Below are 15,549 nucleotides of genomic sequence, written 5' to 3' on the forward strand. Positions count from 1 at the left end.
CAGTGCACATGGTTTTGTCCATTTGAGAAGGATTTTGCCTCTGAGAGTGAACCAGAATAAGGCCCTTTGTGCTATGGGTGTTATATGATCAGGCTGTATGCTTCCTCTGTTACTAAATAACAAAATGCTAAACAAGAAAAATGAAACACTTTGTATAGTCAAATGTAGATCCGAACATCTTTTAAGAAGATACAATCATAAAACAAACTAATTAATGTTTGGCAAAATTCATTTAAATTCAATGTGCCAATATTTTTGTGCCGCTCCTATGGGATACAGTCACTAGGTTGACCACTGAAGAGTGACATGGCTTAAGGCAAAATAAGTTGATAGGGATGGAAGGTTGACACAAGCATTAAGTCGACAATGGCCAGGTCGACAGTCAAAAAGGTCAACATGAGCTTTTCGCAATTCTTGAGCCTACAGGCGGAATTTCATGCTCTACCATCCACACTACAGCACAGTTGGAGAATAAAATAGTGTGCCGAACGCATCGACACACCATTCCCGCAGCATGGAACGTGGTACTCTACAGAGGTGCTGCTCCATTTCGTTACAGTGTGCAGATTGGGGTATCCAATATATATTTATATATATACATATACATATATACACACATATACAGTACATACATACACACACACACACACACACACACACAAACTGTGAGAGCCTAGCCAGTATGGAGTACCAATGATTTGCTCTATTATATTAAATTATCAGATTTCAATTTTTTTTTTCAATATTTTACAGTTCTCGTCTCTATGTTCAGTTAATACATACTACAATTGCAGATATTTATCTGCGCTCCTATTCTAGCTCCAATTCCCTTCGGTACCATGTAAGGGGATGTGTAATGATTTCTCCTGCCCTTGCAAATAAAAGTCAGTGGAAAGTTATTCGCAAAGGGGAGCTGCACATGCACATAATAGACCGGGCGCATGTGCAGTCCCCAAAACATCTGGACAGGGCTTTTATGCGAGAGAAACAGAATGAATGTATGCTAAACAATCATCAAAAGTTAAGCTGGGCACACACCTATTCAATTATCAAGACAATCATCAGATATTGGCGGATTGGCCTGATTGTATAGGTGGGTATGCCTGGGTGTTGATAAATGGCTTAAAATGCTCCTACAAATGGTCAGATTAGGAAGTCACATCTTACAGGTTGAGTATTCCCTAGCCGTGCACCCCGTTATCCGAATTATTCCAAAAACTGTTTTTTTTGGAACAATTCCCCAAAAAATTTCCCCCCTAACCCTTTTTTTATACTTACCAAGCGTGCTTTGCGCGAGTGCACACGTCACCGGCGCGCCTGCGAACTCGCGCAAAGCACTCCTGGGACCGCTGGAGACGCCGGAGATGGTGCTGAAGGCCTGCTGTGGACTCCGGGGGACAACGTGGACGCCGAGGGACCACCGGGCACCACCAGAGGACAGGTAAGTATGCCTAAAAAAATATTTTATTCCAAAAACCGGAAAATTCCCTTATCCAGAATGCTTGCAGTCCCGAGCATTTTGGATAAGGGATACTCAACCTGTACTAGCAGCTTTAAATTCAAAGGTGCCCAGCAACATGATTCATTGAGGAACCTACCTAACACACTGGAAGAGCTAGGAAGAGCTCAGAGTTTACAGGGTACACACTCTGATTGGATCATTGCTACAAGGATCTGCCAAGTGATCCATCTGCAAAGTGCGATGTAGTTTGCAAAGAGGGATAAGTCGCAAAGTGACCAACAGGCAGACAGAATTTGGGGATGGTAAGGGGGAGATGTCGGTCAAGTGAAGACATGTCATGGTCGTTCAGAATTGCATAAATTAGCAGATGCAATCTCAATTGCTACTGGAAAGCCCTCTGCATCCCTGGAAAGCAGCTCAGCATGTGACCCTACAGAGGCACCCACATGACATGATCTGCAATGATGAAGCCGACGTATCAGCAAACATACACAGTTGGATGGAAATGTAGGGACAGTTGTGGGTGACCCTACGTCCCGTTTATCTTCTGCCCATATTAGCATGCATTTTGCATATGGCAAGAGATAGAAACAGCAAGAACAACCAAATCTTTATTAGGCCCAGTGTGTACAAGGCTGGGCAGATTTGCAGTTGTGAACATGATGGCCCAAATAAAAAAGCTTCTCCATCCCCAATCCATACTAGCATGACACTCAAACCACATTCTCATCCTGTGAAGATGAATAAAAACTTACACAATCAATCCTACATTGCTCAAGAGAATTCACAGGAATGTCTGTACCACATGTATAGAGTTACCACAAAGCATTTATACTAGATCAGACTAAACATTGGACAGATACAAAAACAGACAAAATGTTGGTCCAGATGGCAAGGGACAAGAGGGACACTACCCCAATGCTCTTTACATTGTTTTCTTTTTGATAGGCTAGCTTAGTCCCTGTTTGAACCTATAGGAAAGCAGATATTACCATCTACAATTTTAAACAACCAATACCTTACACTGCTCTATCAAATAAAAAGGACACTTACACTAAAAAGAAAGTACATGTACAAAACCTCTTCCATCGACTTCTGTAAAACATTGTGATAGAAATGAGAGAATGACTATTCTAAAGTTTCATTTACAATGATATCACTGATGGTAGCCTCAAAATGAGCACAAACGCAGTCCAATCACAATCGCCCATGATCAAGAACAGGCAGACTAATAAATGTAATCAATGTGGTGTCACATTTATTCACAGGTTTATGTAAAACTTGGAATATATGGTGCACTGAAAATCAAGTAAATGATACTTCTTCATTTTAGAACTTAAAAACAGATGTCTATAAATAAAATTACTTACTACTTAAAACCTCTCCAAGAAACAGCAACTTTTTACAACAAATGTGTTAACATGATTTCTTTTTACATATAAAATTGAGATCACTTATATTTTGAAGGTTTTTAGGGGAATTTAATTGTTTTATCATGGCTTTAACTAATGGGTGCCCAACGGAGCAACACAATTGTTGCTCTGATTGGGCTTGAATGCCGCAGACGCTCATATTTCTGCTTGCACTCTTTTGATGTGGCATGCACAATTAGTCGATGGTTTACCCTTGCGTATGTCCTTTTTGATCTGAAGTGTTCAAAGTAATAGTTAAAGTTAACCAGACTGCTATGGTCACAGAAAAGGCACTTGTACTCCTACAGTACATTGGTATACATGAGCAGTCTCTAAAGGCCATATTAAATGATCAGCAGTACTTTCTGCAAGCTTGTAGCTATAGGCGAATCTAGAATTATGGTAATGGGTGGTCCCAGATCTAGATATAAGTGCAGGGGGACCTTGGCCTCATGGGACGGAGGCGTGGCATCACAAAAAGGGGTGTGGTATTACACTTTAGACCAAACACAGTAATGCCCATTACACATTTTAGCAAACTCCGTAATACCCATTACACATAAAGCGACACGCCGTAATGCCAATTACACATAAGGCCACACACCATAATGCCCATTACACTTTGTGCCACACATCATGATGCCCATTACATACTATATAACAAACCGTAATGCCCATTACATATTTGCCACATAAGTTCAGCTTACCTACGTGCTCATTGCTAGGGGGTTCTTGCTTGATGGCACCATAGTACCCATTACACATGATGCTGCACACCATAGTACCCATTGCACATGATGCCGCACACCATAGTACCAATTACACATGATGCCGCGCACCATAGTACCCATTACACATGATGCCGCGCACCATAGTACCCATTACACATGATGCTGCACACATAATGCCCCTTACACAGGATGCTGCACACATAATGCCCCTTACACAGGATGCTGCACACATAATGCCCCCTACACATTAAGCCACACATTATGCGTAATACCCCCACATACCGCCACTTGTAGCGTCCATTAAGCAATGCCCCCAAAAGTGCCACTTACTGTAAATTTTTATATGAGCCTTCGCTGCAGGGAGAGATGGAGAGCAGTGCAGCTGCTTCTATGGGGAGAGGAGCAGAGCAGAGTGCAGTGCAGTGCACGCTCCCACTCCCCTCCTGGTGTCTCCTCTAGCCGAGTGGACATTTGAAATATTGTGTGCGCTGTTGTTGCGCGTGACGTCGGGGGAGCACGCCGGGCGCCGGCACCACATGATTAAAGGGGGGGCGGGCAGAGGTGAAAGCGGGGAGAATAACTGGAGCAGAAGCTGCAGGGGTGACAGTTATTGACAGCTGGGAAGAGAGCAGGGGGCTGCCCGGCTGTATTCATTCCGAGGCTGACCCCTTATACACCAGCCTAGTCCCTGCATTTTCTGGTGTGAGGGGGAGAGAAAACCACTCCCCTCTCCCTACCTCCCTTTAACCAACCAGCTATATCTTTGGAACCAACTGACCCATTTACATGACACCAGTATCATATTGAAGAACTTTTGAGTTGACTTCGAATGATTTTGGTCCCGTGAAACTGGGCTGTTTGGTTCCAGAGGAATCTGCCCTCAAAGAACATAAACAGTCATGAAATTACATTTAAGAAATGAAAAAAAAAAAAAAAAAAAAACGGTTTAACCTCAATATCCCTGGAACCACCTAACCCATATGGATCCAGCCTGGTATCAAATTGAAGGCCCAGCGATTTGGGTTTGACTGAGATCAACCTCGAGCTTCAGTGATGCCGAAGGGGAAACTGGCAGCCGTTGGAACTGGGTAGGGGTCGGAATTAGCGGGTCCCATGTTATCCTATAGGGAAAACGTTCCAGTTTTGCCTGGCAGTATCTCCGGTTCCCAGGGGGCTAGAGACACCCCCGGACCACCCCCTAGATTCGCCTATGCTTGTAGCATTACCCAGGGCTATGACCAGGGCTATTTTTGTGCAGGCTCCAGCAGGAACTGTGGCCCTTATTCTAGTTCACTCTTTCTGACAAAATATTTCTTAGATGGACAAAACCATGTGCACTGCAGGTGTGGCAGGTGTAAAACCCCACCCAAATCTAATTATCTCTGCACAAGTAACACCTGCCTCACCTGCAGTGCACATGGTTTTGTCCATCTGAGGAATATTTTGTCAGAAAGAGTGAACTAGAATAAGGGCCACAGTTCCTGCTGGAGCCTGCACAAAAATAGCCCTGGTCATAGCCCTGGGTAATGCTACAAGCATAGGCGAATCTAGGGGGTGGTCCGGGGGTGTCTCTAGCCCCCTGGGAACCGGAGATACTGCCAGGCAAAACTGGAACGTTTTCCCTATAGGATAACATGGGACGAGGAGCTGCAGGGGGAGAGCTGGGCAGGGGGGAGATGCGGGCAGGATCAGGGGGGCGGGGGTTGCTGGGGAGCTGCAGGGGGAGAGCCGGGCATGGTATACTGACAAATAGGCAGTGGGACGCCAGAGAGCCGGGCAGGGGCAGTGGACACAGCGGGCGAGGGGACACCGGTGAACCGGCGAGGAAACAAGTGAGCTGGTCAGAAGGATCAGGTACTCTGCAAGGAAGAAAAAAAAAAAACAATACAAATAAATGGGCAGCCAGTGATTGGCTGAGAGCTCTCAGCCAATCACTGGCTGCAATGGCACATATTTGGAAATTCCCCTAATCTATCTTTGTATAAGATCATTTCGGTACTTCTTTACTTTCACGGCGCCAGCAAGGGGCCGTGCTACTTCTGCCACAAACTATGTAAAATAAAGGAAGTTAACGCCATGCCAACATGGATAGTTCATACCTCCACTATCCATGTTGGCATGGAGTTGATTTTAAATAGCGTGGCGAGCGTAGCGAGCCACCGAGCCCGCAGCGTGGGCGGGCGAAGCGAGCCCCGCAAGGGGACTCTGACGCGCGGCGCCATGCTGGCGCCATGAAAGTAAAGAAGTACCATCATTTCTAATATTCAAATTTAAAGTTTGTTATGGAAACATTTGAGGGCAGTTGTTCTACTGCTGCTCTGTATCCTATTAGGATTCAAAGTGATTCTGAAAGTGACAGGACTCTTAGGGGTATATTTTCCAGTCTGCTTGTTATGACTTTATATACATAACCCTGTGAGGTGATAGTAAGGGGTACATTTACTAAAACTTCCAAAAATGAAAAGATGTGACGTTGCCCAGAACAACCAATCAGATTGCGTCTATCATTTTCTCGGATGAAATTGAGAAATCGACTGAATCTGATTGGTTGCTATGGGCAACATCACCTGTTAATTTTTAGAAGCTTTAGTAAATTTACGCATAATTGAGACAAAAAAATTTTTTATCTGTATTTTCTATAGGTATTGAGTTCATAGATCTGGAAACTCTTTTGCCATTAGGGATTGGAGCTGATGGCTGACGCTAAAGGCATTGTAAATATACAAAGCCTTTGAACATGTCTCTGCGTCATTTATCTCCCTGACAGAGCAGCAGTATCACCCTCTCCTACGCGCTCTGCCCAGTCACTTACTCCACATTTGGTCCTTTCTACAGTTGAAAGCACGTCTGAGGCTCACAGAGTTCAAACTATTAGGGAAAAAATGACTTGTCACTCGTCTGGGCTTTGTCCCGGCTGAATATTTATCATAAATGAAGAGTAAGAATTTCGAAATGTTGGGGTCAAATTGTGTCCGGTGATCCGTTAATTCAGTAAGCTATGAATATATAAATGTGGCAAAATTTGGCAATATCTTCACATGGAGCAAGGCAATGAGACAATACAATGACATTTCTCTACTGTAGGAAGGGGCACTATAAGCACACATAGAGAATGCCATCGATATGTAAATCAGTAAAGCATCTTAAGGCAGTAATTAATTCAGCTTTATCAATTTCAGTCAACAGGACCTCACTTTAGGAGTGTCATCTCTATTCACAATATCTCCATTTATGGAACTAGACACGCCCTTTGGGTGGAGCATGACAACCCCTCAATAGGGCACTGTGCAAAGTTCTACTACCAACTGTAATCTCCCTGAAACTAGTTTTCAAAAGTAGGCAAGTATGCCTTGCCATCACCACTGATAAAGTTTATGCACACATTTGGTCAGCACAGCTGCAGCTCCCAGTGCCCTTCGTGAGCCCTGTAGAAAGGATTGTCCCTGATCCTCTATCATCTCCCCCGGGCTCTCTGCCCTTATTTCACCTGCCAGCTTACTTCTTTTTCCTCTCTCTATGCCAGCAGCAGCCAATCTTCATACATGTCCACCCGGTCTGTCCATCCTCTTTGTACCAACATCACTTACCAAGTTCTTTGGCTACCTCTCTTCCTATCCTCTGCACCAAGATTCCTACCCATACTCTGTGTATGCCAGCCTTTCTGCCCAACTTCTGTCTGCACCATCCCCTTTCCCATCCTCTGCACCACCATTTCTGCATTCCCTCTGCCAGTTACTTTTCCCTTCTGCTGTGCCAGCCTCTCTGTCTACATCCGCTGTTTGCACCAGCTTGTATTCCCTTCCTATGGGCAAACCGGTACTCTTTACCTAGAACGGCGCCCGCGATTAGCATCGCGGGCAAAAAATCGCGGGCATCGCGGGTACATAAAAAACGGGTGCGACGCGATGCCCGCGATTTTCCCATAGGGATCAATGTTAAAAGTCAGATTGGACGCGATTTTAGTGTTAAATGCCTCAATGCCCGCGATTTTTACATAGGAAACAATGTTAAATGGGCCACAGAGCCCTAATAGTCCCCCTGAAGTCTTAAATGGCCCCCACAATTTTTAACGCCACCCCACGATCAACGTGAACCCGAAGCGTGGCGAGCGCAGCGAGCCCGCGAGGGGCGGCGGTACGCGTCCTCCGACCTTTTCATACCCCCACTATCCACGTCGCCATGGAGTTGAGAATAGAATAGTGTGGCGAGCGCAGCGAGCCACCGAGCCCGAAGCGTGGCGAGCGCAGCGAGCCCCGCGAGGGGCCGCGGATACCTTCACAGTTATACGCGTCTCCTCGCGGGCTTCACAGGTGTCCGTGGCGACGCGGACACCTGTAAAGCCCGCGAGGGGACGCGTTTACCTGTGAAGGTATCCGCGTCCGCTCGCCACACTATTCTATTCTCAACTCCACGCAGACGTGGATAGTGGGGGTATGAAAAGGTCGGAGGACGCGTACCGCCGCCCCTCGCGGGCTCGCTGCGCTCGCCACGCTTCGGGTTGACGTTGATCGTGGGGTGCCGTTAAAAATTGTGGGGGCCATTTCAGACTTCAGGGGGACTATTAGGGCTCTCTGGCCCATTTAACATTGTTTCCTATGGAAAAATCGCGGGCATTGAGGCATTGAACACTAAAATCACGTCCAATCTCACTTTTAACATTGGTCCCTATGGGAAATCGCGGCCATCGCGGGCATCGCATCGCACCCGTTTTTTAGTGCATTCGATGGTCGCCGTTCTAGGTAAAGAGTACCGGCAAACCTTTATCCCCATCTTGTCTGCAACAGTTTTCTGCCATTATCTGTCTGTGCCAGCCTCCTTGCCTTCTTCTGTGTCAGTGTTTCTACCCATCATGTCTCCACTAGCCTTTCTTACCATCTACTGTTTGTGCCAGCCTCTCTTACCTTCTTCTGAGCAATCCTATCCTCTATAGTGATAGCCTATACTACTGCACTAGCCTGTCTGCCTATCACTCTGTCCCAGTTTTAGCATTTGCCTTGTCTGCTGAAGCCTTTCCGCAATTGCCATGTCTGCTTCACCCTATTTTCTTCTATATATGTCTTCTGCCTGTATGTACATGTGGTAGGGAATATAGATTGTAAGCTCCACTGGGGCAGGGACGGATGTGAATGTTCAGCTATAATCTGTAAAGTGCTGCCGAATATGTATACATTATATAAGAAATTGTCAACACCTTCACTCTCTCTCTGTCCATCTGTCTCTCTGCCTCCCTGTTATTGTCCACCTTTATATGTCCCTGTATCTGTATGTATCTCCATGTACTGCTCGTATTATATCTGCCCCCCACACTTGCTTCCGCATTTGCACACTAACCCATTTTTGTCAGTGTGCCCCTCACATATGTACTCCTCCCCTAACTCTTTCCATTACTTATCTTTCTCTTTTTCTGATTAATTCAGTGGAGTCACGGTGGTGGCCAATCTGTGCTTGCTGGGTGATGGGTGCTGCGCTGGGAGAGGGGTACTGAGTCAGAGACGCAACTAGCACTGGTGCCACAGTTGCATTGCATCGGGCCGGCCACAATTAAAATGGTGGGATTATCTGGTAGGGGCACCAACAAAAATCTAGCCTAGGGCATCCAAATAGTTAGGGCCGGCTCTGCTTCTTACACCCTCTGGAGACTTCTTTTTCTTCTTCTGCCAATACCAATATTATTTTCAAGTACCCCCAACAGGTCTGCAGTGTACCTCAGGTTGGGAACCACTGGTTTAGGAGACAGCTTTAGGAGACACTGGTTTAGGAGACAGCTTTGTGTTTACACTGCAATGTAGATTTCTGTTTGAACACAGCCCACCCAAATCTAACTCTCTCTGCACATTACATCTGCCCCACCTGCAGTGCAACATGGTTTTGCCCATTTGTGTGCTTTTTTGCTTTGCTAACAGAGCTGGCCCATAGTCCACTATAAATTTCTGGGTAGCAGCAACACTTGCTAACATTAGCAATTCCACAGCCTAGAAAATTGCGCTCACTAAAGTATTAGTAAGCGGTGCTCTAGCTACAGCTGCTCGGATTGGACACTACAGAATTGTTCTTCAGCGATAAATTGATACGACATTGCCATTAGTTATTGGTAACTAAGCACCCATGATGTTTAGCATCCAGAATCTGCATCTAGAGCGCACCTTACCCTAATATTCAGAAAAGATTATTTCGTTTTTTTCCTGGTGATTATTCTTATATTAGTACACTGAACTCTATAAGTTTAATATATATTGATAAAAAAATAAATATATACATAAGTTAGGGTGAGGACATGGGGATTTTGACCATTGGCATGTATCCAACCTGATAGATACAGCAATAATGTCATGGGTTCAATTCCCAACATGGCCATAACTTTGGGCCTTATTCTAGCTCACTCTTTCTGACAAAATCCTTCTTAGATGGACAAAACCATGTGCACTGCAGGGGGGCAGAAATGTGCAGAGAGAATTAGATTTGGGTGAGTTATTTTGTTTCTGTGCAGTGTAAATACTGGCTGCTTTATTTTAACACTGCAATATAGATCTCATTTTGAAGTAAAACCCCACCCAAATCTAATTCTCTCTGCACAAGTGACATCTGCCCCACCTGCAGTGCACATGGCTTTGTCCATCTAAGAAGGAATTTGTCAGAAAGAGTGAACCAAAATAACCCCCTTTGTGGCGTTTGTATATTCTCCAGATGCTTGCATGGCTTTCCACTGGGTAAAACGGTTTCCTCTCACAATAATAAAATAGAGGTAGATTAATCAGATATTGATACAAATTAACCTTAGTGTGTAAGTGTGTGCGTGTACAAGTGGTTAGGGCAGAATCCTATAGATTGTAAGCTTGCGAGCAGGGCCCTCCTACATTTTGACTGTCTGTAAATACCCTCTAATTATTTGGTTTGTATATATGCATACCTCCCAACATGACCCTCTCCAAGAGGGACACAATGCTCTGTTTCTGGACTTCCCCCTTCATTTATGATTTATCACCTGTGGTGAAACACCTTTCTTTTCCACTGCCTCGCTGTGCTCTGCACACTATTATATTCTCCCACCACACTGTAGTGGATGGTAGGGTATCCTGACTGTGTTTCCCCTGTGCTATGGCTTACCTCAGCATATGCTGTGATCTGCATTGTTTCAGCTCAGCATGCAAACTGCACTCTGTGTTGCTTGGTTCTGATTAGACACCTGAGTGGAGATCCTCTGAGTAATTAACAGGAACCTGTGTGCAGCATTCCCTGTGCATGCTTAGGAATTTAGTCTTCAGTATTTTTTGTTCTACTAGGCCTCATTCCACATCTGAGCCTAACCTACAGTAGAATACAGACCTGACAGGTCTGATCACCTGACTATAGATATCCAATCCTGTGGCAGCCTGAGACTCTCTGAATCATCGGTCACTGACTGTAGTCACCAATTACCAAGAGGTATAAAATAGAGAGATACAGAAGCTGACAGCTCCTCAAGTCACACAGCCTTAGGGCCAGATGTATCAGCGGCAAAAAGTGATAAAGTTGAGATTTATAAACAGTTATCCAATCAGGTACTACCTGTCATTTTTTTTCAAACCCAGCCTGTAACATGGCAGGTCGGAGCTGATTGGCTGGCTTTTTATCATTCTCCATTTTATCACTTTTTGTAACTTAATATATCTGGTCCTTAGTGTGAAAGCTTAGTAGCTGAGGTAATACTAATTACCCTATAGATTGTAAGCTTGTAGCAGGACCCTTTTACCTCCAAGTCTGTCTGTTATTACCCAGTCTGTTTTTATCACGGTTATGTGCTATATAAGAAACTGTAAATAAATAAATTACCCTGGTTCCTGTAGATCTCTGATCTCTGCTCTTTGCTACTCAGTAGGCTTCCAGTTATACCGGTACATGGCCCAGTTCAGTGTCTCCAGTTATACCAGTACTCAGCCTGGTTCTCAGTGTTACCAGTGGTTCTCAGTGTTACCAGTTACACTGGTGTCCAGCCTTAGAACCACAGCCTTCTATTCTCCAGTCTCGTCTTCACCCACAACCTGCAACTTTTCACAGTTTACAAGTGCCAACATTCATCCTCATATTCTCTTGTACGGTGCATGCTTTATTGCCTATTGTTTTTCATGGTTGCATTGTATCGTGAAACCCTTCGTTAAATCTTCTGTTTATCAAGTGTCCTCCATCTTCTTCTAGTGATAGCTGTCATTGGGATCCTCCTTTCAACTATCACAAGAGAAAGCGCTATATATGCCCTCTAAGTTCTAATCCCATTTTAACGTCCGTCATTCTGACAGTATGTTTGCAACTTACTCGCACAGACCGCACATATTCACCGGGTGCACAAACCCTCGACCATTACACTGTCCACCTTCCCACTATCGACCTAATACTTGTGTCGACCTTCCGACTCTGTTAACCTTAGCCATGTTGACCTATTTCAGGTGATGACCTAAGCACCGTCGACCTAATGTATGTCGACCAAGTGACCATATCCCTTTTCTTCATATTGTGTAAACTCCTTTAAGCCTATGGCGGCATAGTAGCAAGAGAGATCTTTTTGATACCTCTCCCACGACCTCCGTACAGTGCCGTCCCCATCCCAGAGACTAACACTGAGGGTTTCCCCTCATATACATATGGAAATATTTTCAATGGAAATGGAAACAACTGCTGTGCTGTGGGGTTTATTCTGGTTGATTCGCTCAGATGCAAATTCGCATCCTTGCGATGCAACCAGACCCCGCCTTGAGAATGATGCTACGCTGGCCCACCATTCGCAAGGCGCATTCCTCTGCCCAGCATGCGAATGGTTGTTTCACATAAATATCCATTCGCATGCCACTGGGACCATCAAAAGATGTGGAAGGTGCACGCACATGTAACCTTACATGTGTGTGCGGGTGGAAGTGGGCGGTCAGCCGACATATGGTGATGTCAGCTGCCTGCCCGTCATGGCCGCATTAGCATGAGAACGCCCAGCATTCTCATGGGGACGCATGAAACGCTGGGTGTTCCCATATGCTAATGAGCCAGCCCGCCACCCCCGCCCTCTGCCCGCAAGGATGGGTGCGTGTACCCAGCGAACAGTTAGTTCACCTTGGGTGTACGCACCCAGCGCATGCACATGCACAGAAATGCACATTCAATAAACACTGCCCCCATGTGAACGCATATGGGGCGAGATTCACCAAACTGAAAATGCCGTAAAAACCCAGTTTTCAGGGTTTTTACCGCATTTTCATATGCAGCAAAGCCCCACCGCCGGGGCTTCACTGTGGGGGTTACGCCAGTTCTAGATGAAGTTCCCTTCGCGTCCCCCGCCGATCCGCGATGCCCCCCCCTCACCTGTGTCCGGCCAGCCTCCTGCTGTGCTGCCCGGACCAGTGATCTCCTCCTGCCTGCACCTCTTCTGAGTGCAGGGAGGAGGAAAAGGAGCCGTCACACACCCGGCTGAGGGTGCAGGGAGGGAGGGGGGAACCCGCAGCACATCGCCGGCCATCGCCTTGGCGTTAATAACCGCATATGTTACTGCATATGCGGTTATTAACTCTGCGAGTGCCGGCGATGTGCTGCGCTGGTTGTTAGAGAATCCCGCCCATGGACTTGCAAATGGACCTGAATAAGGTCCACAGAGTGTTAATAAATGCAGCAGTTCTATGTTAAAAATACATATGCCCCTTAGATTGAGCAATTTCTATTAGGGTTTCACCAATAGATAAAGATCCTTCTAGCGTTAGTCTGTAGAGCAGGGCTGGGCAATTGCGGCCCTCCAGATGTTGATGAACTACACATCCCAGGATGCTTTGCATTAGTTTTGCTATGTGGCCATGCTGAAACTTATGCAAGGCATGCTGGGTTGTGTAGTTCATCAACATCTGGAGGGCCGCAATTGCCCAGCCCTGCTGTAGAGTGTTTAGTCTTTCCCTTACAATTACAAGCAAAACTCCTAGGAAAGGAATTGAATTGTTTCCTGTGAAAGTGGCCCGATTTGAAATTATAGGGAGCTCTTCAATAGTTTGGGTGCCCAGGCCATGCTGGTTGTGACATATTCGTAAATGGGTTTTGCTATATAAACTGCAAGGAACGCTGCAGTTTGCTACTGAAAATCCCTACTCTAGATTAGGGATGGCCATCGACCATCGATGATTAGAAATCATTGATGGATTATGGCCGATGTTGAATAGTTTTGCCATCGATGGGAGAGAACCATCGATGTCAAGCTTAAACGAATAGTTTTGTTTTTGCTTTTCCCCCAAGGTGTCTGGACATGGAGCATAGCTCCACCCCTGGCACCCGCGAAGCACAGCCCCCGCATTTTGATTGGCTTACACGCCCATCAATCAAAGAAAATGGATGACCATCGATATATAAAACATCGATGATTGTCTACTGAATATTTATACACTATCGATGGTCAGTTGCACTTTTGCCATCGATGGCAACAATCGATGACAAAGGCAACGATGGCCATCCCTACTCTAGATGGATTTCTGTTCGTACCGTAAAGTGATGGACACCGAAAAACAGCTTAATAACATCCATCACTTTAGACAGTTACATTGCCTCTCCAGTATTTCTAGTACAGCGGCAATTACTTGTCCATCTACCAATACAGGCTATAAGGAGCTCCACTCCCTTCTGCTAATCAGACCAGAGGGGGCATGGGAAATGTTGCAAGTATAATCTTAATAGTTATATAATATCAATATCTCTAACACTGGAGACTCACTGGAGTAGTTGCATGATAAGATTCCATCTCTTGTAAATGATGGTTTAGTTTGGGGATTTACATTGTATACAATTAATTTAAGGTAGGGAAATCCCTCTGAATCATAGTATAATATTATTTTAGGGAATGGACCAATTTCTGTTGGGGAATCCTATAATAGTCACCACTCATTCAGGCAGATCATTAGTTTATGGAGTTTTTTTGATGGGGATGGATTTTCCTCCATCTTCCTCTGTGATGTAACAATTTGGGAATGATATCCTCCCAAAAGAAATGTGTCTGTAGATCATGATCTATTAGGGGAAATAGAATACTAATGCCCCTTTCAGACCGCACTTTTAAAACGGTAAATTGCCGTTTTTTTACCGTTTTAAAACGGTAATGTGTGCGGTCTGAAAGGTCCAGTCCCACTTAACCGGTTAGAAAATGCCGTTTTTTCTAACCGGTTAAAATGCAGGGTCCTACCCGTTTCTGAACCGGTATTTTAGCGCAAAAATCGGCTCAGAAACGGTATTTAGGACCCAGCCAATGAGCTGGGTCCTAAATTCAGCACAGTGAATACTTAATGAGCGCTCATTAAGTATTCACAGCACTGGAGTCCCCCCCGCGCGTGTCGACACCCCCCGCGCGCGTGTCGACGCCCCCCGCGCGTGTCGACGCCCCCCGCGTGTCGACCCCCCCCCCGCGCGTGTCGGGCCCCCCCCCCCGTGTCGACTTACCCCGTGCCGGTATCTCCGTTGTGGTTCCCGGCACTGCAGCTCAGTATGCTCGGAAAGCACTTATGAAAAAAGTGTCTTTCAGAAAATGGCTGCCCCCCATACGGAAGACAGTTTTTTTAAACAGGGTTTCCTATGGGGCAGCCATTTTCTGGAAGACACTTTTTTCATAAGTGCTTTCCGAGCATACTGAGCTGCAGTCCACAACGGAGGTACCGGCACGGGGTAAGTCGACACGGGGGGGGGGCGCCGACACGCGGGGTGGGGTGGGGGGGCGTCGACACGCGCGGGGGGCGTCGACATGCGCGGGGGGGCGTCGACATGCTCTCGGTCGACACGCGAGGGGGGGGGGGGGGAGCTGCACGGAGGGGAGGGCTGAAGGCTGCACTGGCTTTGACCCTGTATTTGGAAAGTTTCCAAAAACGGGTCTGCCAGTGTCAAAAAATCGGCACTTAAACGGTAATATACCGTTTAAGTGCTGCGGTGTGAAAGGGGTTTTATCTGGCAGACCCGTTTTTGG

General features: G+C 45.9%; 1 long non-coding RNA gene across 1 annotated transcript in view; it reads right to left on the reverse strand.

Annotated features, from left to right (window-relative positions):
* LOC146007019 (uncharacterized) overlaps positions 1-15,063 on the reverse strand; it is a 318,388-nt gene extending 303,325 nt beyond the window's left edge. Inside the window, exon 1 of the long non-coding RNA XR_014444197.1 lies at positions 15,033-15,063. This is a non-coding gene — a long non-coding RNA (uncharacterized LOC146007019). The remainder of the gene's footprint in view (positions 1-15,032) is intronic.
* Positions 15,064-15,549: the final 486 nt, after the last annotated feature.

The sequence above is a fragment of the Crinia signifera genome, chromosome 6, assembly GCF_055691185.1.
Source record: "Crinia signifera chromosome 6, ASM5569118v1, whole genome shotgun sequence".
NCBI classification, from domain to species: domain Eukaryota; kingdom Metazoa; phylum Chordata; class Amphibia; order Anura; family Myobatrachidae; genus Crinia; species Crinia signifera.